At 48.5% G+C, this 22,740-nt stretch overlaps 1 protein-coding gene and 59 non-coding genes across 60 annotated transcripts in view; 1 reads left to right on the forward strand and 59 right to left on the reverse strand.

Annotated features, from left to right (window-relative positions):
* The window catches only part of LOC136666265 (ninjurin-1-like), a 226,383-nt gene that overhangs the window by 91,951 nt on the left and 111,692 nt on the right, over positions 1 to 22,740 (forward strand). The window lies entirely within an intron of this gene.
* trnaa-cgc (transfer RNA alanine (anticodon CGC)) lies at positions 131 to 202 on the reverse strand. Its single transcript has one exon. It is a non-coding gene; the product is annotated as a tRNA-Ala (tRNA).
* trnat-ugu (transfer RNA threonine (anticodon UGU)) lies at positions 471 to 542 on the reverse strand. Its single transcript has one exon. It is a non-coding gene; the product is annotated as a tRNA-Thr (tRNA).
* Positions 747 to 818, reverse strand: trnat-cgu (transfer RNA threonine (anticodon CGU)). Its single transcript has one exon. It is a non-coding gene; the product is annotated as a tRNA-Thr (tRNA).
* On the reverse strand, positions 1,159 to 1,230 carry trnaa-ugc (transfer RNA alanine (anticodon UGC)). Its single transcript has one exon. It is a non-coding gene; the product is annotated as a tRNA-Ala (tRNA).
* Positions 1,688 to 1,759, reverse strand: trnaa-cgc (transfer RNA alanine (anticodon CGC)). Its single transcript has one exon. It is a non-coding gene; the product is annotated as a tRNA-Ala (tRNA).
* trnat-ugu (transfer RNA threonine (anticodon UGU)) lies at positions 2,028 to 2,099 on the reverse strand. The gene has a single exon. It is a non-coding gene; the product is annotated as a tRNA-Thr (tRNA).
* Positions 2,304 to 2,375, reverse strand: trnat-cgu (transfer RNA threonine (anticodon CGU)). Its single transcript has one exon. It is a non-coding gene; the product is annotated as a tRNA-Thr (tRNA).
* trnaa-ugc (transfer RNA alanine (anticodon UGC)) lies at positions 2,716 to 2,787 on the reverse strand. Its single transcript has one exon. It is a non-coding gene; the product is annotated as a tRNA-Ala (tRNA).
* On the reverse strand, positions 3,245 to 3,316 carry trnaa-cgc (transfer RNA alanine (anticodon CGC)). Its single transcript has one exon. It is a non-coding gene; the product is annotated as a tRNA-Ala (tRNA).
* On the reverse strand, positions 3,585 to 3,656 carry trnat-ugu (transfer RNA threonine (anticodon UGU)). Its single transcript has one exon. It is a non-coding gene; the product is annotated as a tRNA-Thr (tRNA).
* trnat-cgu (transfer RNA threonine (anticodon CGU)) lies at positions 3,861 to 3,932 on the reverse strand. The gene has a single exon. It is a non-coding gene; the product is annotated as a tRNA-Thr (tRNA).
* Positions 4,273 to 4,344, reverse strand: trnaa-ugc (transfer RNA alanine (anticodon UGC)). The gene has a single exon. It is a non-coding gene; the product is annotated as a tRNA-Ala (tRNA).
* Positions 4,802 to 4,873, reverse strand: trnaa-cgc (transfer RNA alanine (anticodon CGC)). The gene has a single exon. It is a non-coding gene; the product is annotated as a tRNA-Ala (tRNA).
* On the reverse strand, positions 5,142 to 5,213 carry trnat-ugu (transfer RNA threonine (anticodon UGU)). The gene has a single exon. It is a non-coding gene; the product is annotated as a tRNA-Thr (tRNA).
* Positions 5,418 to 5,489, reverse strand: trnat-cgu (transfer RNA threonine (anticodon CGU)). The gene has a single exon. It is a non-coding gene; the product is annotated as a tRNA-Thr (tRNA).
* On the reverse strand, positions 5,830 to 5,901 carry trnaa-ugc (transfer RNA alanine (anticodon UGC)). The gene has a single exon. It is a non-coding gene; the product is annotated as a tRNA-Ala (tRNA).
* On the reverse strand, positions 6,359 to 6,430 carry trnaa-cgc (transfer RNA alanine (anticodon CGC)). The gene has a single exon. It is a non-coding gene; the product is annotated as a tRNA-Ala (tRNA).
* Positions 6,699 to 6,770, reverse strand: trnat-ugu (transfer RNA threonine (anticodon UGU)). Its single transcript has one exon. It is a non-coding gene; the product is annotated as a tRNA-Thr (tRNA).
* On the reverse strand, positions 6,975 to 7,046 carry trnat-cgu (transfer RNA threonine (anticodon CGU)). Its single transcript has one exon. It is a non-coding gene; the product is annotated as a tRNA-Thr (tRNA).
* trnaa-ugc (transfer RNA alanine (anticodon UGC)) lies at positions 7,387 to 7,458 on the reverse strand. Its single transcript has one exon. It is a non-coding gene; the product is annotated as a tRNA-Ala (tRNA).
* trnaa-cgc (transfer RNA alanine (anticodon CGC)) lies at positions 7,916 to 7,987 on the reverse strand. Its single transcript has one exon. It is a non-coding gene; the product is annotated as a tRNA-Ala (tRNA).
* On the reverse strand, positions 8,256 to 8,327 carry trnat-ugu (transfer RNA threonine (anticodon UGU)). The gene has a single exon. It is a non-coding gene; the product is annotated as a tRNA-Thr (tRNA).
* Positions 8,532 to 8,603, reverse strand: trnat-cgu (transfer RNA threonine (anticodon CGU)). The gene has a single exon. It is a non-coding gene; the product is annotated as a tRNA-Thr (tRNA).
* Positions 8,944 to 9,015, reverse strand: trnaa-ugc (transfer RNA alanine (anticodon UGC)). The gene has a single exon. It is a non-coding gene; the product is annotated as a tRNA-Ala (tRNA).
* trnaa-cgc (transfer RNA alanine (anticodon CGC)) lies at positions 9,473 to 9,544 on the reverse strand. Its single transcript has one exon. It is a non-coding gene; the product is annotated as a tRNA-Ala (tRNA).
* On the reverse strand, positions 9,813 to 9,884 carry trnat-ugu (transfer RNA threonine (anticodon UGU)). The gene has a single exon. It is a non-coding gene; the product is annotated as a tRNA-Thr (tRNA).
* Positions 10,090 to 10,161, reverse strand: trnat-cgu (transfer RNA threonine (anticodon CGU)). Its single transcript has one exon. It is a non-coding gene; the product is annotated as a tRNA-Thr (tRNA).
* trnaa-ugc (transfer RNA alanine (anticodon UGC)) lies at positions 10,502 to 10,573 on the reverse strand. Its single transcript has one exon. It is a non-coding gene; the product is annotated as a tRNA-Ala (tRNA).
* Positions 11,031 to 11,102, reverse strand: trnaa-cgc (transfer RNA alanine (anticodon CGC)). Its single transcript has one exon. It is a non-coding gene; the product is annotated as a tRNA-Ala (tRNA).
* Positions 11,371 to 11,442, reverse strand: trnat-ugu (transfer RNA threonine (anticodon UGU)). Its single transcript has one exon. It is a non-coding gene; the product is annotated as a tRNA-Thr (tRNA).
* On the reverse strand, positions 11,648 to 11,719 carry trnat-cgu (transfer RNA threonine (anticodon CGU)). The gene has a single exon. It is a non-coding gene; the product is annotated as a tRNA-Thr (tRNA).
* Positions 12,060 to 12,131, reverse strand: trnaa-ugc (transfer RNA alanine (anticodon UGC)). Its single transcript has one exon. It is a non-coding gene; the product is annotated as a tRNA-Ala (tRNA).
* On the reverse strand, positions 12,589 to 12,660 carry trnaa-cgc (transfer RNA alanine (anticodon CGC)). The gene has a single exon. It is a non-coding gene; the product is annotated as a tRNA-Ala (tRNA).
* Positions 12,929 to 13,000, reverse strand: trnat-ugu (transfer RNA threonine (anticodon UGU)). Its single transcript has one exon. It is a non-coding gene; the product is annotated as a tRNA-Thr (tRNA).
* trnat-cgu (transfer RNA threonine (anticodon CGU)) lies at positions 13,205 to 13,276 on the reverse strand. Its single transcript has one exon. It is a non-coding gene; the product is annotated as a tRNA-Thr (tRNA).
* trnaa-ugc (transfer RNA alanine (anticodon UGC)) lies at positions 13,617 to 13,688 on the reverse strand. The gene has a single exon. It is a non-coding gene; the product is annotated as a tRNA-Ala (tRNA).
* On the reverse strand, positions 14,146 to 14,217 carry trnaa-cgc (transfer RNA alanine (anticodon CGC)). Its single transcript has one exon. It is a non-coding gene; the product is annotated as a tRNA-Ala (tRNA).
* trnat-ugu (transfer RNA threonine (anticodon UGU)) lies at positions 14,486 to 14,557 on the reverse strand. Its single transcript has one exon. It is a non-coding gene; the product is annotated as a tRNA-Thr (tRNA).
* Positions 14,762 to 14,833, reverse strand: trnat-cgu (transfer RNA threonine (anticodon CGU)). Its single transcript has one exon. It is a non-coding gene; the product is annotated as a tRNA-Thr (tRNA).
* Positions 15,174 to 15,245, reverse strand: trnaa-ugc (transfer RNA alanine (anticodon UGC)). Its single transcript has one exon. It is a non-coding gene; the product is annotated as a tRNA-Ala (tRNA).
* On the reverse strand, positions 15,703 to 15,774 carry trnaa-cgc (transfer RNA alanine (anticodon CGC)). Its single transcript has one exon. It is a non-coding gene; the product is annotated as a tRNA-Ala (tRNA).
* trnat-ugu (transfer RNA threonine (anticodon UGU)) lies at positions 16,043 to 16,114 on the reverse strand. The gene has a single exon. It is a non-coding gene; the product is annotated as a tRNA-Thr (tRNA).
* Positions 16,319 to 16,390, reverse strand: trnat-cgu (transfer RNA threonine (anticodon CGU)). Its single transcript has one exon. It is a non-coding gene; the product is annotated as a tRNA-Thr (tRNA).
* On the reverse strand, positions 16,731 to 16,802 carry trnaa-ugc (transfer RNA alanine (anticodon UGC)). Its single transcript has one exon. It is a non-coding gene; the product is annotated as a tRNA-Ala (tRNA).
* Positions 17,260 to 17,331, reverse strand: trnaa-cgc (transfer RNA alanine (anticodon CGC)). The gene has a single exon. It is a non-coding gene; the product is annotated as a tRNA-Ala (tRNA).
* trnat-ugu (transfer RNA threonine (anticodon UGU)) lies at positions 17,600 to 17,671 on the reverse strand. Its single transcript has one exon. It is a non-coding gene; the product is annotated as a tRNA-Thr (tRNA).
* trnat-cgu (transfer RNA threonine (anticodon CGU)) lies at positions 17,876 to 17,947 on the reverse strand. Its single transcript has one exon. It is a non-coding gene; the product is annotated as a tRNA-Thr (tRNA).
* trnaa-ugc (transfer RNA alanine (anticodon UGC)) lies at positions 18,288 to 18,359 on the reverse strand. The gene has a single exon. It is a non-coding gene; the product is annotated as a tRNA-Ala (tRNA).
* On the reverse strand, positions 18,817 to 18,888 carry trnaa-cgc (transfer RNA alanine (anticodon CGC)). The gene has a single exon. It is a non-coding gene; the product is annotated as a tRNA-Ala (tRNA).
* On the reverse strand, positions 19,157 to 19,228 carry trnat-ugu (transfer RNA threonine (anticodon UGU)). The gene has a single exon. It is a non-coding gene; the product is annotated as a tRNA-Thr (tRNA).
* On the reverse strand, positions 19,433 to 19,504 carry trnat-cgu (transfer RNA threonine (anticodon CGU)). Its single transcript has one exon. It is a non-coding gene; the product is annotated as a tRNA-Thr (tRNA).
* Positions 19,845 to 19,916, reverse strand: trnaa-ugc (transfer RNA alanine (anticodon UGC)). Its single transcript has one exon. It is a non-coding gene; the product is annotated as a tRNA-Ala (tRNA).
* On the reverse strand, positions 20,374 to 20,445 carry trnaa-cgc (transfer RNA alanine (anticodon CGC)). Its single transcript has one exon. It is a non-coding gene; the product is annotated as a tRNA-Ala (tRNA).
* On the reverse strand, positions 20,714 to 20,785 carry trnat-ugu (transfer RNA threonine (anticodon UGU)). Its single transcript has one exon. It is a non-coding gene; the product is annotated as a tRNA-Thr (tRNA).
* On the reverse strand, positions 20,990 to 21,061 carry trnat-cgu (transfer RNA threonine (anticodon CGU)). Its single transcript has one exon. It is a non-coding gene; the product is annotated as a tRNA-Thr (tRNA).
* On the reverse strand, positions 21,402 to 21,473 carry trnaa-ugc (transfer RNA alanine (anticodon UGC)). The gene has a single exon. It is a non-coding gene; the product is annotated as a tRNA-Ala (tRNA).
* Positions 21,931 to 22,002, reverse strand: trnaa-cgc (transfer RNA alanine (anticodon CGC)). Its single transcript has one exon. It is a non-coding gene; the product is annotated as a tRNA-Ala (tRNA).
* Positions 22,271 to 22,342, reverse strand: trnat-ugu (transfer RNA threonine (anticodon UGU)). Its single transcript has one exon. It is a non-coding gene; the product is annotated as a tRNA-Thr (tRNA).
* On the reverse strand, positions 22,547 to 22,618 carry trnat-cgu (transfer RNA threonine (anticodon CGU)). The gene has a single exon. It is a non-coding gene; the product is annotated as a tRNA-Thr (tRNA).

A 22,740-nucleotide genomic window follows, 5' to 3' on the forward strand; every position in this document is an offset into this window, starting at 1 on the left:
CTAAGAGGAATGAGAGTTCTGGCGCTCTAAGAAAATAATGCTGTAGGGGCAGAGAACGCTTTGTTCGAGGTTGCCATAACAGCGGGCAACCTTTGCACTGCCGGGTTCTCCATACATAAAGCTGCCTGCTTGGAGATGCTGGGGATTGAACCCAGGACCTCATACATGCGAAGCATGCGCTCTACCACTGAGCTACATCCCCTGTACGGGGCGTGAGAGAGGATAAAACCAGGGAAAGTACGCCGAGACGCAGGGGAGTGAAGGTTGCACGGCATGCGTGCAGAGCACTCCGTCTAGAGCTGAGGGGTTTGGTTTTATTTCTATCTTTTTTTTTATTTTTTACACCTCAAGAGACATGTGCGTGAACTGCACTGGCTGGAGTTACGGCTGAGGCAAAGTCTTCTTCTTACAACAACTGTTATTGCTACGTAGGCTTTTGTTTCCGTTTCTCGGCATGCGTTCTTTAAAAAAGGCACGAACGGGAATTGAACCCGTGATCTTCGGTTTACAAGACCGACGCCTTGCCACTTGGCCACCGCGCCCTGGCCTGTGCTCATTCTTTGTGCGGAAAATTTGGGACAACCAAACGGCACCTTCCTGCCTAGCAGACGGAAGAACGAAGCTGCAAAACGCAGCAAAGGTCACGGAGATTTCACTCGCGCTTTTGCCAAACTGCTACGTCTGTATCGGAACGCAGAGTTTTTCAGAACAGCGTTGGCTTATGGTCCCCATCCATGTCAAAGGAAAGGCACGGACGGGGGTTGAACCCATGATCTTCGGTTTACGAGACCGACGCCTTGCCACTTGGCCACCATGCCTAGCGTAAACGGTGATGAGCCGGCTCGAAGCTGCATATTTCAAATAGCTTTTTAAAACACGAAACTGACATTCTTTTTACGCTGGACACTGAACCCAAGACCTCAAACATGCAGTGAATGTGCTGTATCGCGGAGCTACATCTCCAGTGCTTGCCACGATGATGAATAGGAGAAAGGACTATGCTAAGGAGGTGCCCTGTAAACAAGCACATGCTAGGTTGGACTTGTTAACAGGAAGCAGCACATGTATGCTTCAGAACGTTGAGGGATACGAGCGGACGATGTCTGCGTTGCGCGTTACAATTAACCATAAAGCAGATGCACGGCTGACCAAACAGCATGGAGATGCAGGGGATCGAACCCTGGACCTCATACATGCAAAGCATGCGCTCTACCACTGAGCTACATCCCCAACTGGCAAACGGTTGGGCTGCATGAACTGTGAGCTAATGTCGGAGCTCAAGTAATTCTTAATTCTCCTAAGAAATCTGACAAGTACGCTAGAGGCATTTTAGGTGTGTTTTATTTTTCTTTCTCTTTCCGCCACCTTAAAAAATTCATGGGCAGGGATCAAAGTCAGGATCTTAGCTTGACAAGTAAGACGTCTTATGACTTGGCCATCGTGCGTCCGGTTGTAACATCTAACTAGGCAGGACCCTTAGGGCAAATCTGTCTCTAAGAAGCTGAAGGAAAAAAAAAAACACCACAAAATTCTTACACAGGTAAATGATGAAGCCTGCTAAGAGGAATGAGAGTTCTGGCGCTCTAAGAAAATAATGCTGTAGGGGCAGAGAACGCTTTGTTCGAGGTTGCCATAACAGCGGGCAACCTTTGCACTGCCGGGTTCTCCATACATAAAGCTGCCTGCTTGGAGATGCTGGGGATTGAACCCAGGACCTCATACATGCGAAGCATGCGCTCTACCACTGAGCTACATCCCCTGTACGGGGCGTGAGAGAGGATAAAACCAGGGAAAGTACGCCGAGACGCAGGGGAGTGAAGGTTGCACGGCATGCGTGCAGAGCACTCCGTCTAGAGCTGAGGGGTTTGGTTTTATTTCTATCTTTTTTTTTATTTTTTACACCTCAAGAGACATGTGCGTGAACTGCACTGGCTGGAGTTACGGCTGAGGCAAAGTCTTCTTCTTACAACAACTGTTATTGCTACGTAGGCTTTTGTTTCCGTTTCTCGGCATGCGTTCTTTAAAAAAGGCACGAACGGGAATTGAACCCGTGATCTTCGGTTTACAAGACCGACGCCTTGCCACTTGGCCACCGCGCCCTGGCCTGTGCTCATTCTTTGTGCGGAAAATTTGGGACAACCAAACGGCACCTTCCTGCCTAGCAGACGGAAGAACGAAGCTGCAAAACGCAGCAAAGGTCACGGAGATTTCACTCGCGCTTTTGCCAAACTGCTACGTCTGTATCGGAACGCAGAGTTTTTCAGAACAGCGTTGGCTTATGGTCCCCATCCATGTCAAAGGAAAGGCACGGACGGGGGTTGAACCCATGATCTTCGGTTTACGAGACCGACGCCTTGCCACTTGGCCACCATGCCTAGCGTAAACGGTGATGAGCCGGCTCGAAGCTGCATATTTCAAATAGCTTTTTAAAACACGAAACTGACATTCTTTTTACGCTGGACACTGAACCCAAGACCTCAAACATGCAGTGAATGTGCTGTATCGCGGAGCTACATCTCCAGTGCTTGCCACGATGATGAATAGGAGAAAGGACTATGCTAAGGAGGTGCCCTGTAAACAAGCACATGCTAGGTTGGACTTGTTAACAGGAAGCAGCACATGTATGCTTCAGAACGTTGAGGGATACGAGCGGACGATGTCTGCGTTGCGCGTTACAATTAACCATAAAGCAGATGCACGGCTGACCAAACAGCATGGAGATGCAGGGGATCGAACCCTGGACCTCATACATGCAAAGCATGCGCTCTACCACTGAGCTACATCCCCAACTGGCAAACGGTTGGGCTGCATGAACTGTGAGCTAATGTCGGAGCTCAAGTAATTCTTAATTCTCCTAAGAAATCTGACAAGTAGGCTAGAGGCATTTTAGGTGTGTTTTATTTTTCTTTCTCTTTCCGCCACCTTAAAAAATTCATGGGCAGGGATCAAAGTCAGGATCTTAGCTTGACAAGTAAGACGTCTTATGACTTGGCCATCGTGCGTCCGGTTGTAACATCTAACTAGGCAGGACCCTTAGGGCAAATCTGTCTCTAAGAAGCTGAAGGAAAAAAAAAAACACCACAAAATTCTTACACAGGTAAATGATGAAGCATGCTAAGAGGAATGAGAGTTCTGGCGCTCTAAGAAAATAATGCTGTAGGGGCAGAGAACGCTTTGTTCGAGGTTGCCATAACAGCGGGCAACCTTTGCACTGCCGGGTTCTCCATACATAAAGCTGCCTGCTTGGAGATGCTGGGGATTGAACCCAGGACCTCATACATGCGAAGCATGCGCTCTACCACTGAGCTACATCCCCTGTACGGGGCGTGAGAGAGGATAAAACCAGGGAAAGTACGCCGAGACGCAGGGGAGTGAAGGTTGCACGGCATGCGTGCAAAGCACTCCGTCTAGAGCTGAGGGGTTTGGTTTTATTTCTATCTTTTTTTTAATTTTTTACACCTCAAGAGACATGTGCGTGAACTGCACTGGCTGGAGTTACGGCTGAGGCAAAGTCTTCTTCTTACAACAACTGTTATTGCTACGTAAGCTTTTGTTTCCGTTTCTCGGCATGCGTTCTTTAAAAAAGGCACGAACAGGAATTGAACCCGTGATCTTCGGTTTACAAGACCGACGCCTTGCCACTTGGCCACCGCGCCCTGGCCTGTGCTCATTCTTTGTGCGGAAAATTTGGGACAACCAAACGGCACCTTCCTGCCTAGCAGACGGAAGAACGAAGCTGCAAAACGCAGCAAAGGTCACGGAGATTTCACTCGCGCTTTTGCCAAACTGCTACGTCTGTATCGGAACGCAGAGTTTTTCAGAACAGCGTTGGCTTATGGTCCCCATCCATGTCAAAGGAAAGGCACGGACGGGGGTTGAACCCATGATCTTCGGTTTACGAGACCGACGCCTTGCCACTTGGCCACCATGCCTAGCGTAAACGGTGATGAGCCGGCTCGAAGCTGCATATTTCAAATAGCTTTTTAAAACACGAAACTGACATTCTTTTTACGCTGGACACTGAACCCAAGACCTCAAACATGCAGTGAATGTGCTGTATCGCGGAGCTACATCTCCAGTGCTTGCCACGATGATGAATAGGAGAAAGGACTATGCTAAGGAGGTGCCCTGTAAACAAGCACATGCTAGGTTGGACTTGTTAACAGGAAGCAGCACATGTATGCTTCAGAACGTTGAGGGATACGAGCGGACGATGTCTGCGTTGCGCGTTACAATTAACCATAAAGCAGATGCACGGCTGACCAAACAGCATGGAGATGCAGGGGATCGAACCCTGGACCTCATACATGCAAAGCATGCGCTCTACCACTGAGCTACATCCCCAACTGGCAAACGGTTGGGCTGCATGAACTGTGAGCTAATGTCGGAGCTCAAGTAATTCTTAATTCTCCTAAGAAATCTGACAAGTAGGCTAGAGGCATTTTAGGTGTGTTTTATTTTTCTTTCTCTTTCCGCCACCTTAAAAAATTCATGGGCAGGGATCAAAGTCAGGATCTTAGCTTGACAAGTAAGACGTCTTATGACTTGGCCATCGTGCGTCCGGTTGTAACATCTAACTAGGCAGGACCCTTAGGGCAAATCTGTCTCTAAGAAGCTGAAGGAAAAAAAAAAACACCACAAAATTCTTACACAGGTAAATGATGAAGCATGCTAAGAGGAATGAGAGTTCTGGCGCTCTAAGAAAATAATGCTGTAGGGGCAGAGAACGCTTTGTTCGAGGTTGCCATAACAGCGGGCAACCTTTGCACTGCCGGGTTCTCCATACATAAAGCTGCCTGCTTGGAGATGCTGGGGATTGAACCCAGGACCTCATACATGCGAAGCATGCGCTCTACCACTGAGCTACATCCCCTGTACGGGGCGTGAGAGAGGATAAAACCAGGGAAAGTACGCCGAGACGCAGGGGAGTGAAGGTTGCACGGCATGCGTGCAAAGCACTCCGTCTAGAGCTGAGGGGTTTGGTTTTATTTCTATCTTTTTTTTAATTTTTTACACCTCAAGAGACATGTGCGTGAACTGCACTGGCTGGAGTTACGGCTGAGGCAAAGTCTTCTTCTTACAACAACTGTTATTGCTACGTAAGCTTTTGTTTCCGTTTCTCGGCATGCGTTCTTTAAAAAAGGCACGAACGGGAATTGAACCCGTGATCTTCGGTTTACAAGACCGACGCCTTGCCACTTGGCCACCGCGCCCTGGCCTGTGCTCATTCTTTGTGCGGAAAATTTGGGACAACCAAACGGCACCTTCCTGCCTAGCAGACGGAAGAACGAAGCTGCAAAACGCAGCAAAGGTCACGGAGATTTCACTCGCGCTTTTGCCAAACTGCTACGTCTGTATCGGAACGCAGAGTTTTTCAGAACAGCGTTGGCTTATGGTCCCCATCCATGTCAAAGGAAAGGCACGGACGGGGGTTGAACCCATGATCTTCGGTTTACGAGACCGACGCCTTGCCACTTGGCCACCATGCCTAGCGTAAACGGTGATGAGCCGGCTCGAAGCTGCATATTTCAAATAGCTTTTTAAAACACGAAACTGACATTCTTTTTACGCTGGACACTGAACCCAAGACCTCACACATGCAGTGAATGTGCTGTATCGCGGAGCTACATCTCCAGTGCTTGCCACGATGATGAATAGGAGAAAGGACTATGCTAAGGAGGTGCCCTGTAAACAAGCACATGCTAGGTTGGACTTGTTAACAGGAAGCAGCACATGTATGCTTCAGAACGTTGAGGGATACGAGCGGACGATGTCTGCGTTGCGCGTTACAATTAACCATAAAGCAGATGCACGGCTGACCAAACAGCATGGAGATGCAGGGGATCGAACCCTGGACCTCATACATGCAAAGCATGCGCTCTACCACTGAGCTACATCCCCAACTGGCAAACGGTTGGGCTGCATGAACTGTGAGCTAATGTCGGAGCTCAAGTAATTCTTAATTCTCCTAAGAAATCTGACAAGTACGCTAGAGGCATTTTAGGTGTGTTTTATTTTTCTTTCTCTTTCCGCCACCTTAAAAAATTCATGGGCAGGGATCAAAGTCAGGATCTTAGCTTGACAAGTAAGACGTCTTATGACTTGGCCATCGTGCGTCCGGTTGTAACATCTAACTAGGCAGGACCCTTAGGGCAAATCTGTCTCTAAGAAGCTGAAGGAAAAAAAAAAACACCACAAAATTCTTACACAGGTAAATGATGAAGCATGCTAAGAGGAATGAGAGTTCTGGCGCTCTAAGAAAATAATGCTGTAGGGGCAGAGAACGCTTTGTTCGAGGTTGCCATAACAGCGGGCAACCTTTGCACTGCCGGGTTCTCCATACATAAAGCTGCCTGCTTGGAGATGCTGGGGATTGAACCCAGGACCTCATACATGCGAAGCATGCGCTCTACCACTGAGCTACATCCCCTGTACGGGGCGTGAGAGAGGATAAAACCAGGGAAAGTACGCCGAGACGCAGGGGAGTGAAGGTTGCACGGCATGCGTGCAAAGCACTCCGTCTAGAGCTGAGGGGTTTGGTTTTATTTCTATCTTTTTTTTTATTTTTTACACCTCAAGAGACATGTGCGTGAACTGCACTGGCTGGAGTTACGGCTGAGGCAAAGTCTTCTTCTTACAACAACTGTTATTGCTACGTAAGCTTTTGTTTCCGTTTCTCGGCATGCGTTCTTTAAAAAAGGCACGAACGGGAATTGAACCCGTGATCTTCGGTTTACAAGACCGACGCCTTGCCACTTGGCCACCGCGCCCTGGCCTGTGCTCATTCTTTGTGCGGAAAATTTGGGACAACCAAACGGCACCTTCCTGCCTAGCAGACGGAAGAACGAAGCTGCAAAACGCAGCAAAGGTCACGGAGATTTCACTCGCGCTTTTGCCAAACTGCTACGTCTGTATCGGAACGCAGAGTTTTTCAGAACAGCGTTGGCTTATGGTCCCCATCCATGTCAAAGGAAAGGCACGGACGGGGGTTGAACCCATGATCTTCGGTTTACGAGACCGACGCCTTGCCACTTGGCCACCATGCCTAGCGTAAACGGTGATGAGCCGGCTCGAAGCTGCATATTTCAAATAGCTTTTTAAAACACGAAACTGACATTCTTTTTACGCTGGACACTGAACCCAAGACCTCACACATGCAGTGAATGTGCTGTATCGCGGAGCTACATCTCCAGTGCTTGCCACGATGATGAATAGGAGAAAGGACTATGCTAAGGAGGTGCCCTGTAAACAAGCACATGCTAGGTTGGACTTGTTAACAGGAAGCAGCACATGTATGCTTCAGAACGTTGAGGGATACGAGCGGACGATGTCTGCGTTGCGCGTTACAATTAACCATAAAGCAGATGCACGGCTGACCAAACAGCATGGAGATGCAGGGGATCGAACCCTGGACCTCATACATGCAAAGCATGCGCTCTACCACTGAGCTACATCCCCAACTGGCAAACGGTTGGGCTGCATGAACTGTGAGCTAATGTCGGAGCTCAAGTAATTCTTAATTCTCCTAAGAAATCTGACAAGTAGGCTAGAGGCATTTTAGGTGTGTTTTATTTTTCTTTCTCTTTCCGCCACCTTAAAAAATTCATGGGCAGGGATCAAAGTCAGGATCTTAGCTTGACAAGTAAGACGTCTTATGACTTGGCCATCGTGCGTCCGGTTGTAACATCTAACTAGGCAGGACCCTTAGGGCAAATCTGTCTCTAAGAAGCTGAAGGAAAAAAAAAAACACCACAAAATTCTTACACAGGTAAATGATGAAGCATGCTAAGAGGAATGAGAGTTCTGGCGCTCTAAGAAAATAATGCTGTAGGGGCAGAGAACGCTTTGTTCGAGGTTGCCATAACAGCGGGCAACCTTTGCACTGCCGGGTTCTCCATACATAAAGCTGCCTGCTTGGAGATGCTGGGGATTGAACCCAGGACCTCATACATGCGAAGCATGCGCTCTACCACTGAGCTACATCCCCTGTATGGGGCGTGAGAGAGGATAAAACCAGGGAAAGTACGCCGAGACGCAGGGGAGTGAAGGTTGCACGGCATGCGTGCAAAGCACTCCGTCTAGAGCTGAGGGGTTTGGTTTTATTTCTATCTTTTTTTTTATTTTTTACACCTCAAGAGACATGTGCATGAACTGCACTGGCTGGAGTTACGGCTGAGGCAAAGTCTTCTTCTTACAACAACTGTTATTGCTACGTAGGCTTTTGTTTCCGTTTCTCGGCATGCGTTCTTTAAAAAAGGCACGAACGGGAATTGAACCCGTGATCTTCGGTTTACAAGACCGACGCCTTGCCACTTGGCCACCGCGCCCTGGCCTGTGCTCATTCTTTGTGCGGAAAATTTGGGACAACCAAACGGCACCTTCCTGCCTAGCAGACGGAAGAACGAAGCTGCAAAACGCAGCAAAGGTCACGGAGATTTCACTCGCGCTTTTGCCAAACTGCTACGTCTGTATCGGAACGCAGAGTTTTTCAGAACAGCGTTGGCTTATGGTCCCCATCCATGTCAAAGGAAAGGCACGGACGGGGGTTGAACCCATGATCTTCGGTTTACGAGACCGACGCCTTGCCACTTGGCCACCATGCCTAGCGTAAACGGTGATGAGCCGGCTCGAAGCTGCATATTTCAAATAGCTTTTTAAAACACGAAACTGACATTCTTTTTACGCTGGACACTGAACCCAAGACCTCACACATGCAGTGAATGTGCTGTATCGCGGAGCTACATCTCCAGTGCTTGCCACGATGATGAATAGGAGAAAGGACTATGCTAAGGAGGTGCCCTGTAAACAAGCACATGCTAGGTTGGACTTGTTAACAGGAAGCAGCACATGCATGCTTCAGAACGTTGAGGGATACGAGCGGACGATGTCTGCGTTGCGCGTTACAATTAACCATAAAGCAGATGCACGGCTGACCAAACAGCATGGAGATGCAGGGGATCGAACCCTGGACCTCATACATGCAAAGCATGCGCTCTACCACTGAGCTACATCCCCAACTGGCAAACGGTTGGGCTGCATGAACTGTGAGCTAATGTCGGAGCTCAAGTAATTCTTAATTCTCCTAAGAAATCTGACAAGTAGGCTAGAGGCATTTTAGGTGTGTTTTATTTTTCTTTCTCTTTCCGCCACCTTAAAAAATTCATGGGCAGGGATCAAAGTCAGGATCTTAGCTTGACAAGTAAGACGTCTTATGACTTGGCCATCGTGCGTCCGGTTGTAACATCTAACTAGGCAGGACCCTTAGGGCAAATCTGTCTCTAAGAAGCTGAAGGAAAAAAAAAAACACCACAAAATTCTTACACAGGTAAATGATGAAGCATGCTAAGAGGAATGAGAGTTCTGGCGCTCTAAGAAAATAATGCTGTAGGGGCAGAGAACGCTTTGTTCGAGGTTGCCATAACAGCGGGCAACCTTTGCACTGCCGGGTTCTCCATACATAAAGCTGCCTGCTTGGAGATGCTGGGGATTGAACCCAGGACCTCATACATGCGAAGCATGCGCTCTACCACTGAGCTACATCCCCTATACGGGGCGTGAGAGAGGATAAAACCAGGGAAAGTACGCCGAGACGCAGGGGAGTGAAGGTTGCACGGCATGCGTGCAAAGCACTCCGTCTAGAGCTGAGGGGTTTGGTTTTATTTCTATCTTTTTTTTTATTTTTTACACCTCAAGAGACATGTGCGTGAACTGCACTGGCTGGAGTTACGGCTGAGGCAAAGTCTTCTTCTTACAACAACTGTTATTGCTACGTAGGCTTTTGTTTCCGTTTCTCGGCATGCGTTCTTTAAAAAAGGCACGAACGGGAATTGAACCCGTGATCTTCGGTTTACAAGACCGACGCCTTGCCACTTGGCCACCGCGCCCTGGCCTGTGCTCAAATCTTTGTGCGGAAAATTTGGGACAACCAAACGGCACCTTCCTGCCTAGCAGACGGAAGAGCGAAGCTGCAAAACGCAGCAAAGGTCACGGAGATTTCACTCGCGCTTTTGCCAAAGTGCTACGTCTGTATCGGAACGCAGAGTTTTTCAGAACAGCGTTGGTTTATTGTCCCCATCCATGTCAAAGGAAAGGCACGGACGGGGGTTGAACCCATGATCTTCGGTTTACGAGACCGACGCCTTGCCACTTGGCCACCATGCCTAGCGTAAACGGTGATGAGCCGGCTCGAAGCTGCATATTTCAAATAGCTTTTTAAAACACGAAACTGACATTCTTTTTACGCTGGACACTGAACCCAAGACCTCAAACATGCAGTGAATGTGCTGTATCGCGGAGCTACATCTCCAGTGCTTGCCACGATGATGAATAGGAGAAAGGACTATGCTAAGGAGGTGCCCTGTAAACAAGCACATGCTAGGTTGGACTTGTTAACAGGAAGCAGCACATGTATGCTTCAGAACGTTGAGGGATACGAGCGGACGATGTCTGCGTTGCGCGTTACAATTAACCGTAAAGCAGATGCACGGCTGACCAAACAGCATGGAGATGCAGGGGATCGAACCCTGGACCTCATACATGCAAAGCATGCGCTCTACCACTGAGCTACATCCTCAACTGGCAAAAGGTTGGGCTGCATGAACTGTGAGCTAATGTCGGAGCTCAAGTAATTCTTAATTCTCCTAAGAAATCTGACAAGTACGCTAGAGGCATTTTAGGTGTGTTTTATTTTTCTTTCTCTTTCCGCCACCTTAAAAAATTCATGGGCAGGGATCAAAGTCAGGATCTTAGCTTGACAAGTAAGACGTCTTATGACTTGGCCATCGTGCGTCCGGTTGTAACATCTAACTAGGCAGGACCCTTAGGGCAAATCTGTCTCTAAGAAGCTGAAGGAAAAAAAAAAACACCACAAAATTCTTACACAGGTAAATGATGAAGCCTGCTAAGAGGAATGAGAGTTCCGGCGCTCTAAGAAAATAATGCTGTAGGGGCAGAGAACGCTTTGTTCGAGGTTGCCATAACAGCGGGCAACCTTTGCACTGCCGGGTTCTCCATACATAAAGCTGCCTGCTTGGAGATGCTGGGGATTGAACCCAGGACCTCATACATGCGAAGCATGCGCTCTACCACTGAGCTACATCCCCTGTACGGGGCATGAGAGAGGATAAAACCAGGGAAAGTACGCCGAGACGCAGGGGAGTGAAGGTTGCACGGCATGCGTGCAAAGCACTCCGTCTAGAGCTGAGGGGTTTGGTTTTATTTCTATCTTTTTTTTAATTTTTTACACCTCAAGAGACATGTGCGTGAACTGCACTGGCTGGAGTTACGGCTGAGGCAAAGTCTTCTTCTTACAACAACTGTTATTGCTACGTAGGCTTTTGTTTCCGTTTCTCGGCATGCGTTCTTTAAAAAAGGCACGAACGGGAATTGAACCCGTGATCTTCGGTTTACAAGACCGACGCCTTGCCACTTGGCCACCGCGCCCTGGCCTGTGCTCAAATCTTTGTGCGGAAAATTTGGGACAACCAAACGGCACCTTCCTGCCTAGCAGACGGAAGAGCGAAGCTGCAAAACGCAGCAAAGGTCACGGAGATTTCACTCGCGCTTTTGCCAAAGTGCTACGTCTGTATCGGAACGCAGAGTTTTTCAGAACAGCGTTGGTTTATGGTCCCCATCCATGTCAAAGGAAAGGCACGGACGGGGGTTGAACCCATGATCTTCGGTTTACGAGACCGACGCCTTGCCACTTGGCCACCATGCCTAGCGTAAACGGTGATGAGCCGGCTCGAAGCTGCATATTTCAAATAGCTTTTTAAAACACGAAACTGACATTCTTTTTACGCTGGACACTGAACCCAAGACCTCACACATGCAGTGAATGTGCTGTATCGCGGAGCTACATCTCCAGTGCTTGCCACGATGATGAATAGGAGAAAGGACTATGCTAAGGAGGTGCCCTGTAAACAAGCACATGCTAGGTTGGACTTGTTAACAGGAAGCAGCACATGTATGCTTCAGAACGTTGAGGGATACGAGCGGACGATGTCTGCGTTGCGCGTTACAATTAACCGTAAAGCAGATGCACGGCTGACCAAACAGCATGGAGATGCAGGGGATCGAACCCTGGACCTCATACATGCAAAGCATGCGCTCTACCACTGAGCTACATCCTCAACTGGCAAAAGGTTGGGCTGCATGAACTGTGAGCTAATGTCGGAGCTCAAGTAATTCTTAATTCTCCTAAGAAATCTGACAAGTACGCTAGAGGCATTTTAGGTGTGTTTTATTTTTCTTTCTCTTTCCGCCACCTTAAAAAATTCATGGGCAGGGATCAAAGTCAGGATCTTAGCTTGACAAGTAAGACGTCTTATGACTTGGCCATCGTGCGTCCGGTTGTAACATCTAACTAGGCAGGACCCTTAGGGCAAATCTGTCTCTAAGAAGCTGAAGGAAAAAAAAAAACACCACAAAATTCTTACACAGGTAAATGATGAAGCCTGCTAAGAGGAATGAGAGTTCTGGCGCTCTAAGAAAATAATGCTGTAGGGGCAGAGAACGCTTTGTTCGAGGTTGCCATAACAGCGGGCAACCTTTGCACTGCCGGGTTCTCCATACATAAAGCTGCCTGCTTGGAGATGCTGGGGATTGAACCCAGGACCTCATACATGCGAAGCATGCGCTCTACCACTGAGCTACATCCCCTGTACGGGGCATGAGAGAGGATAAAACCAGGGAAAGTACGCCGAGACGCAGGGGAGTGAAGGTTGCACGGCATGCGTGCAAAGCACTCCGTCTAGAGCTGAGGGGTTTGGTTTTATTTCTATCTTTTTTTTAATTTTTTACACCTCAAGAGACATGTGCGTGAACTGCACTGGCTGGAGTTACGGCTGAGGCAAAGTCTTCTTCTTACAACAACTGTTATTGCTACGTAGGCTTTTGTTTCCGTTTCTCGGCATGCGTTCTTTAAAAAAGGCACGAACGGGAATTGAACCCGTGATCTTCGGTTTACAAGACCGACGCCTTGCCACTTGGCCACCGCGCCCTGGCCTGTGCTCATTCTTTGTGCGGAAAATTTGGGACAACCAAACGGCACCTTCCTGCCTAGCAGACGGAAGAACGAAGCTGCAAAACGCAGCAAAGGTCACGGAGATTTCACTCGCGCTTTTGCCAAACTGCTACGTCTGTATCGGAACGCAGAGTTTTTCAGAACAGCGTTGGCTTATGGTCCCCATCCATGTCAAAGGAAAGGCACGGACGGGGGTTGAACCCATGATCTTCGGTTTACGAGACCGACGCCTTGCCACTTGGCCACCATGCCTAGCGTAAACGGTGATGAGCCGGCTCGAAGCTGCATATTTCAAATAGCTTTTTAAAACACGAAACTGACATTCTTTTTACGCTGGACACTGAACCCAAGACCTCAAACATGCAGTGAATGTGCTGTATCGCGGAGCTACATCTCCAGTGCTTGCCACGATGATGAATAGGAGAAAGGACTATGCTAAGGAGGTGCCCTGTAAACAAGCACATGCTAGGTTGGACTTGTCAACAGGAAGCAGCACATGCATGCTTCAGAACGTTGAGGGATACGAGCGGACGATGTCTGCGTTGCGCGTTACAATTAACCATAAAGCAGATGCACGGCTGACCAAACAGCATGGAGATGCAGGGGATCGAACCCTGGACCTCATACATGCAAAGCATGCGCTCTACCACTGAGCTACATCCCCAACTGGCAAACGGTTGGGCTGCATGAACTGTGAGCTAATGTCGGAGCTCAAGTAATTCTTAATTCTCCTAAGAAATCTGACAAGTACGCTAGAGGCATTTTAGGTGTGTTTTATTTTTCTTTCTCTTTCCGCCACCTTAAAAAATTCATGGGCAGGGATCAAAGTCAGGATCTTAGCTTGACAAGTAAGACGTCTTATGACTTGGCCATCGTGCGTCCGGTTGTAACATCTAACTAGGCAGGACCCTTAGGGCAAATCTGTCTCTAAGAAGCTGAAGGAAAAAAAAAAACACCACAAAATTCTTACACAGGTAAATGATGAAGCCTGCTAAGAGGAATGAGAGTTCTGGCGCTCTAAGAAAATAATGCTGTAGGGGCAGAGAACGCTTTGTTCGAGGTTGCCATAACAGCGGGCAACCTTTGCACTGCCGGGTTCTCCATACATAAAGCTGCCTGCTTGGAGATGCTGGGGATTGAACCCAGGACCTCATACATGCGAAGCATGCGCTCTACCACTGAGCTACATCCCCTGTACGGGGCGTGAGACAGGATAAAACCAGGGAAAGTACGCCGAGACGCAGGGGAGTGAAGGTTGCACGGCATGCGTGCAGAGCACTCCGTCTAGAGCTGAGGGGTTTGGTTTTATTTCTATCTTTTTTTTAATTTTTTACACCTCAAGAGACATGTGCGTGAACTGCACTGGCTGGAGTTACGGCTGAGGCAAAGTCTTCTTCTTACAACAACTGTTATTGCTACGTAGGCTTTTGTTTCCGTTTCTCGGCATGCGTTCTTTAAAAAAGGCACGAACGGGAATTGAACCCGTGATCTTCGGTTTACAAGACCGACGCCTTGCCACTTGGCCACCGCGCCCTGGCCTGTGCTCATTCTTTGTGCGGAAAATTTGGGACAACCAAACGGCACCTTCCTGCCTAGCAGACGGAAGAACGAAGCTGCAAAACGCAGCAAAGGTCACGGAGATTTCACTCGCGCTTTTGCCAAACTGCTACGTCTGTATCGGAACGCAGAGTTTTTCAGAACAGCGTTGGCTTATGGTCCCCATCCATGTCAAAGGAAAGGCACGGACGGGGGTTGAACCCATGATCTTCGGTTTACGAGACCGACGCCTTGCCACTTGGCCACCATGCCTAGCGTAAACGGTGATGAGCCGGCTCGAAGCTGCATATTTCAAATAGCTTTTTAAAACACGAAACTGACATTCTTTTTACGCTGGACACTGAACCCAAGACCTCAAACATGCAGTGAATGTGCTGTATCGCGGAGCTACATCTCCAGTGCTTGCCACGATGATGAATAGGAGAAAGGACTATGCTAAGGAGGTGCCCTGTAAACAATCACATGCTAGGTTGGACTTGTTAACAGGAAGCAGCACATGCATGCTTCAGAACGTTGAGGGATACGAGCGGACGATGTCTGCGTTGCGCGTTACAATTAACCATAAAGCAGATGCACGGCTGACCAAACAGCATGGAGATGCAGGGGATCGAACCCTGGACCTCATACATGCAAAGCATGCGCTCTACCACTGAGCTACATCCCCAACTGGCAAACGGTTGGGCTGCATGAACTGTGAGCTAATGTCGGAGCTCAAGTAATTCTTAATTCTCCTAAGAAATCTGACAAGTACGCTAGAGGCATTTTAGGTGTGTTTTATTTTTCTTTCTCTTTCCGCCACCTTAAAAAATTCATGGGCAGGGATCAAAGTCAGGATCTTAGCTTGACAAGTAAGACGTCTTATGACTTGGCCATCGTGCGTCCGGTTGTAACATCTAACTAGGCAGGACCCTTAGGGCAAATCTGTCTCTAAGAAGCTGAAGGAAAAAAAAAAACACCACAAAATTCTTACACAGGTAAATGATGAAGCCTGCTAAGAGGAATGAGAGTTCTGGCGCTCTAAGAAAATAATGCTGTAGGGGCAGAGAACGCTTTGTTCGAGGTTGCCATAACAGCGGGCAACCTTTGCACTGCCGGGTTCTCCATACATAAAGCTGCCTGCTTGGAGATGCTGGGGATTGAACCCAGGACCTCATACATGCGAAGCATGCGCTCTACCACTGAGCTACATCCCCTGTACGGGGCGTGAGACAGGATAAAACCAGGGAAAGTACGCCGAGACGCAGGGGAGTGAAGGTTGCACGGCATGCGTGCAGAGCACTCCGTCTAGAGCTGAGGGGTTTGGTTTTATTTCTATCTTTTTTTTAATTTTTTACACCTCAAGAGACATGTGCGTGAACTGCACTGGCTGGAGTTACGGCTGAGGCAAAGTCTTCTTCTTACAACAACTGTTATTGCTACGTAGGCTTTTGTTTCCGTTTCTCGGCATGCGTTCTTTAAAAAAGGCACGAACGGGAATTGAACCCGTGATCTTCGGTTTACAAGACCGACGCCTTGCCACTTGGCCACCGCGCCCTGGCCTGTGCTCATTCTTTGTGCGGAAAATTTGGGACAACCAAACGGCACCTTCCTGCCTAGCAGACGGAAGAACGAAGCTGCAAAACGCAGCAAAGGTCACGGAGATTTCACTCGCGCTTTTGCCAAACTGCTACGTCTGTATCGGAACGCAGAGTTTTTCAGAACAGCGTTGGCTTATGGTCCCCATCCATGTCAAAGGAAAGGCACGGACGGGGGTTGAACCCATGATCTTCGGTTTACGAGACCGACGCCTTGCCACTTGGCCACCATGCCTAGCGTAAACGGTGATGAGCCGGCTCGAAGCTGCATATTTCAAATAGCTTTTTAAAACACGAAACTGACATTCTTTTTACGCTGGACACTGAACCCAAGACCTCAAACATGCAGTGAATGTGCTGTATCGCGGAGCTACATCTCCAGTGCTTGCCACGATGATGAATAGGAGAAAGGACTATGCTAAGGAGGTGCCCTGTAAACAAGCACATGCTAGGTTGGACTTGTTAACAGGAAGCAGCACATGTATGCTTCAGAACGTTGAGGGATACGAGCGGACGATGTCTGCGTTGCGCGTTACAATTAACCATAAAGCAGATGCACGGCTGACCAAACAGCATGGAGATGCAGGGGATCGAACCCTGGACCTCATACATGCAAAGCATGCGCTCTACCACTGAGCTACATCCCCAACTGGCAAACGGTTGGGCTGCATGAACTGTGAGCTAATGTCGGAGCTCAAGTAATTCTTAATTCTCCTAAGAAATCTGACAAGTAGGCTAGAGGCATTTTAGGTGTGTTTTATTTTTCTTTCTCTTTCCGCCACCTTAAAAAATTCATGGGCAGGGATCAAAGTCAGGATCTTAGCTTGACAAGTAAGACGTCTTATGACTTGGCCATCGTGCGTCCGGTTGTAACATCTAACTAGGCAGGACCCTTAGGGCAAATCTGTCTCTAAGAAGCTGAAGGAAAAAAAAAAACACCACAAAATTCTTACACAGGTAAATGATGAAGCATGCTAAGAGGAATGAGAGTTCTGGCGCTCTAAGAAAATAATGCTGTAGGGGCAGAGAACGCTTTGTTCGAGGTTGCCATAACAGCGGGCAACCTTTGCACTGCCGGGTTCTCCATACATAAAGCTGCCTGCTTGGAGATGCTGGGGATTGAACCCAGGACCTCATACATGCGAAGCATGCGCTCTACCACTGAGCTACATCCCCTGTACGGGGCGTGAGAGAGGATAAAACCAGGGAAAGTACGCCGAGACGCAGGGGAGTGAAGGTTGCACGGCATGCGTGCAAAGCACTCCGTCTAGAGCTGAGGGGTTTGGTTTTATTTCTATCTTTTTTTTTATTTTTTACACCTCAAGAGACATGTGCGTGAAGTGCACTGGCTGGAGTTACGGCTGAGGCAAAGTCTTCTTCTTACAACAACTGTTATTGCTACGTAAGCTTTTGTTTCCGTTTCTCGGCATGCGTTCTTTAAAAAAGGCACGAACGGGAATTGAACCCGTGATCTTCGGTTTACAAGACCGACGCCTTGCCACTTGGCCACCGCGCCCTGGCCTGTGCTCATTCTTTGTGCGGAAAATTTGGGACAACCAAACGGCACCTTCCTGCCTAGCAGACGGAAGAACGAAGCTGCAAAACGCAGCAAAGGTCACGGAGATTTCACTCGCGCTTTTGCCAAACTGCTACGTCTGTATCGGAACGCAGAGTTTTTCAGAACAGCGTTGGCTTATGGTCCCCATCCATGTCAAAGGAAAGGCACGGACGGGGGTTGAACCCATGATCTTCGGTTTACGAGACCGACGCCTTGCCACTTGGCCACCATGCCTAGCGTAAACGGTGATGAGCCGGCTCGAAGCTGCATATTTCAAATAGCTTTTTAAAACACGAAACTGACATTCTTTTTACGCTGGACACTGAACCCAAGACCTCACACATGCAGTGAATGTGCTGTATCGCGGAGCTACATCTCCAGTGCTTGCCACGATGATGAATAGGAGAAAGGACTATGCTAAGGAGGTGCCCTGTAAACAAGCACATGCTAGGTTGGACTTGTTAACAGGAAGCAGCACATGTATGCTTCAGAACGTTGAGGGATACGAGCGGACGATGTCTGCGTTGCGCGTTACAATTAACCATAAAGCAGATGCACGGCTGACCAAACAGCATGGAGATGCAGGGGATCGAACCCTGGACCTCATACATGCAAAGCATGCGCTCTACCACTGAGCTACATCCCCAACTGGCAAACGGTTGGGCTGCATGAACTGTGAGCTAATGTCGGAGCTCAAGTAATTCTTAATTCTCCTAAGAAATCTGACAAGTACGCTAGAGGCATTTTAGGTGTGTTTTATTTTTCTTTCTCTTTCCGCCACCTTAAAAAATTCATGGGCAGGGATCAAAGTCAGGATCTTAGCTTGACAAGTAAGACGTCTTATGACTTGGCCATCGTGCGTCCGGTTGTAACATCTAACTAGGCAGGACCCTTAGGGCAAATCTGTCTCTAAGAAGCTGAAGGAAAAAAAAAAACACCACAAAATTCTTACACAGGTAAATGATGAAGCCTGCTAAGAGGAATGAGAGTTCTGGCGCTCTAAGAAAATAATGCTGTAGGGGCAGAGAACGCTTTGTTCGAGGTTGCCATAACAGCGGGCAACCTTTGCACTGCCGGGTTCTCCATACATAAAGCTGCCTGCTTGGAGATGCTGGGGATTGAACCCAGGACCTCATACATGCGAAGCATGCGCTCTACCACTGAGCTACATCCCCTGTACGGGGCATGAGAGAGGATAAAACCAGGGAAAGTACGCCGAGACGCAGGGGAGTGAAGGTTGCACGGCATGCGTGCAAAGCACTCCGTCTAGAGCTGAGGGGTTTGGTTTTATTTCTATCTTTTTTTTAATTTTTTACACCTCAAGAGACATGTGCGTGAACTGCACTGGCTGGAGTTACGGCTGAGGCAAAGTCTTCTTCTTACAACAACTGTTATTGCTACGTAGGCTTTTGTTTCCGTTTCTCGGCATGCGTTCTTTAAAAAAGGCACGAACGGGAATTGAACCCGTGATCTTCGGTTTACAAGACCGACGCCTTGCCACTTGGCCACCGCGCCCTGGCCTGTGCTCATTCTTTGTGCGGAAAATTTGGGACAACCAAACGGCACCTTCCTGCCTAGCAGACGGAAGAACGAAGCTGCAAAACGCAGCAAAGGTCACGGAGATTTCACTCGCGCTTTTGCCAAACTGCTACGTCTGTATCGGAACGCAGAGTTTTTCAGAACAGCGTTGGCTTATGGTCCCCATCCATGTCAAAGGAAAGGCACGGACAGGGGTTGAACCCATGATCTTCGGTTTACGAGACCGACGCCTTGCCACTTGGCCACCATGCCTAGCGTAAACGGTGATGAGCCGGCTCGAAGCTGCATATTTCAAATAGCTTTTTAAAACACGAAACTGACATTCTTTTTACGCTGGACACTGAACCCAAGACCTCAAACATGCAGTGAATGTGCTGTATCGCGGAGCTACATCTCCAGTGCTTGCCACGATGATGAATAGGAGAAAGGACTATGCTAAGGAGGTGCCCTGTAAACAAGCACATGCTAGGTTGGACTTGTTAACAGGAAGCAGCACATGCATGCTTCAGAACGTTGAGGGATACGAGCGGACGATGTCTGCGTTGCGCGTTACAATTAACCATAAAGCAGATGCACGGCTGACCAAACAGCATGGAGATGCAGGGGATCGAACCCTGGACCTCATACATGCAAAGCATGCGCTCTACCACTGAGCTACATCCCCAACTGGCAAACGGTTGGGCTGCATGAACTGTGAGCTAATGTCGGAGCTCAAGTAATTCTTAATTCTCCTAAGAAATCTGACAAGTAGGCTAGAGGCATTTTAGGTGTGTTTTATTTTTCTTTCTCTTTCCGCCACCTTAAAAAATTCATGGGCAGGGATCAAAGTCAGGATCTTAGCTTGACAAGTAAGACGTCTTATGACTTGGCCATCGTGCGTCCGGTTGTAACATCTAACTAGGCAGGACCCTTAGGGCAAATCTGTCTCTAAGAAGCTGAAGGAAAAAAAAAAACACCACAAAATTCTTACACAGGTAAATGATGAAGCCTGCTAAGAGGAATGAGAGTTCTGGCGCTCTAAGAAAATAATGCTGTAGGGGCAGAGAACGCTTTGTTCGAGGTTGCCATAACAGCGGGCAACCTTTGCACTGCCGGGTTCTCCATACATAAAGCTGCCTGCTTGGAGATGCTGGGGATTGAACCCAGGACCTCATACATGCGAAGCATGCGCTCTACCACTGAGCTACATCCCCTGTACGGGGCGTGAGAGAGGATAAAACCAGGGAAAGTACGCCGAGACGCAGGGGAGTGAAGGTTGCACGGCATGCGTGCAGAGCACTCCGTCTAGAGCTGAGGGGTTTGGTTTTATTTCTATCTTTTTTTTTATTTTTTACACCTCAAGAGACATGTGCGTGAACTGCACTGGCTGGAGTTACGGCTGAGGCAAAGTCTTCTTCTTACAACAACTGTTATTGCTACGTAGGCTTTTGTTTCCGTTTCTCGGCATGCGTTCTTTAAAAAAGGCACGAACGGGAATTGAACCCGTGATCTTCGGTTTACAAGACCGACGCCTTGCCACTTGGCCACCGCGCCCTGGCCTGTGCTCATTCTTTGTGCGGAAAATTTGGGACAACCAAACGGCACCTTCCTGCCTAGCAGACGGAAGAACGAAGCTGCAAAACGCAGCAAAGGTCACGGAGATTTCACTCGCGCTTTTGCCAAACTGCTACGTCTGTATCGGAACGCAGAGTTTTTCAGAACAGCGTTGGCTTATGGTCCCCATCCATGTCAAAGGAAAGGCACGGACGGGGGTTGAACCCATGATCTTCGGTTTACGAGACCGACGCCTTGCCACTTGGCCACCATGCCTAGCGTAAACGGTGATGAGCCGGCTCGAAGCTGCATATTTCAAATAGCTTTTTAAAACACGAAACTGACATTCTTTTTACGCTGGACACTGAACCCAAGACCTCAAACATGCAGTGAATGTGCTGTATCGCGGAGCTACATCTCCAGTGCTTGCCACGATGATGAATAGGAGAAAGGACTATGCTAAGGAGGTGCCCTGTAAACAAGCACATGCTAGGTTGGACTTGTTAACAGGAAGCAGCACATGCATGCTTCAGAACGTTGAGGGATACGAGCGGACGATGTCTGCGTTGCGCGTTACAATTAACCATAAAGCAGATGCACGGCTGACCAAACAGCATGGAGATGCAGGGGATCGAACCCTGGACCTCATACATGCAAAGCATGCGCTCTACCACTGAGCTACATCCCCAACTGGCAAACGGTTGGGCTGCATGAACTGTGAGCTAATGTCGGAGCTCAAGTAATTCTTAATTCTCCTAAGAAATCTGACAAGTAGGCTAGAGGCATTTTAGGTGTGTTTTATTTTTCTTTCTCTTTCCGCCACCTTAAAAAATTCATGGGCAGGGATCAAAGTCAGGATCTTAGCTTGACAAGTAAGACGTCTTATGACTTGGCCATCGTGCGTCCGGTTGTAACATCTAACTAGGCAGGACCCTTAGGGCAAATCTGTCTCTAAGAAGCTGAAGGAAAAAAAAAAACACCACAAAATTCTTACACAGGTAAATGATGAAGCCTGCTAAGAGGAATGAGAGTTCTGGCGCTCTAAGAAAATAATGCTGTAGGGGCAGAGAACGCTTTGTTCGAGGTTGCCATAACAGCGGGCAACCTTTGCACTGCCGGGTTCTCCATACATAAAGCTGCCTGCTTGGAGATGCTGGGGATTGAACCCAGGACCTCATACATGCGAAGCATGCGCTCTACCACTGAGCTACATCCCCTGTACGGGGCGTGAGAGAGGATAAAACCAGGGAAAGTACGCCGAGACGCAGGGGAGTGAAGGTTGCACGGCATGCGTGCAGAGCACTCCGTCTAGAGCTGAGGGGTTTGGTTTTATTTCTATCTTTTTTTTTATTTTTTACACCTCAAGAGACATGTGCGTGAACTGCACTGGCTGGAGTTACGGCTGAGGCAAAGTCTTCTTCTTACAACAACTGTTATTGCTACGTAGGCTCTTGTTTCCGTTTCTCGGCATGCGTTCTTTAAAAAAGGCACGAACGGGAATTGAACCCGTGATCTTCGGTTTACAAGACCGACGCCTTGCCACTTGGCCACCGCGCCCTGGCCTGTGCTCATTCTTTGTGCGGAAAATTTGGGACAACCAAACGGCACCTTCCTGCCTAGCAGACGGAAGAACGAAGCTGCAAAACGCAGCAAAGGTCACGGAGATTTCACTCGCGCTTTTGCCAAACTGCTACGTCTGTATCGGAACGCAGAGTTTTTCAGAACAGCGTTGGCTTATGGTCCCCATCCATGTCAAAGGAAAGGCACGGACGGGGGTTGAACCCATGATCTTCGGTTTACGAGACCGACGCCTTGCCACTTGGCCACCATGCCTAGCGTAAACGGTGATGAGCCGGCTCGAAGCTGCATATTTCAAATAGCTTTTTAAAACACGAAACTGACATTCTTTTTACGCTGGACACTGAACCCAAGACCTCAAACATGCAGTGAATGTG

The sequence above is a fragment of the Hoplias malabaricus genome, chromosome 14, assembly GCF_029633855.1.
Source record: "Hoplias malabaricus isolate fHopMal1 chromosome 14, fHopMal1.hap1, whole genome shotgun sequence".
Lineage (NCBI taxonomy): Eukaryota > Metazoa > Chordata > Actinopteri > Characiformes > Erythrinidae > Hoplias > Hoplias malabaricus.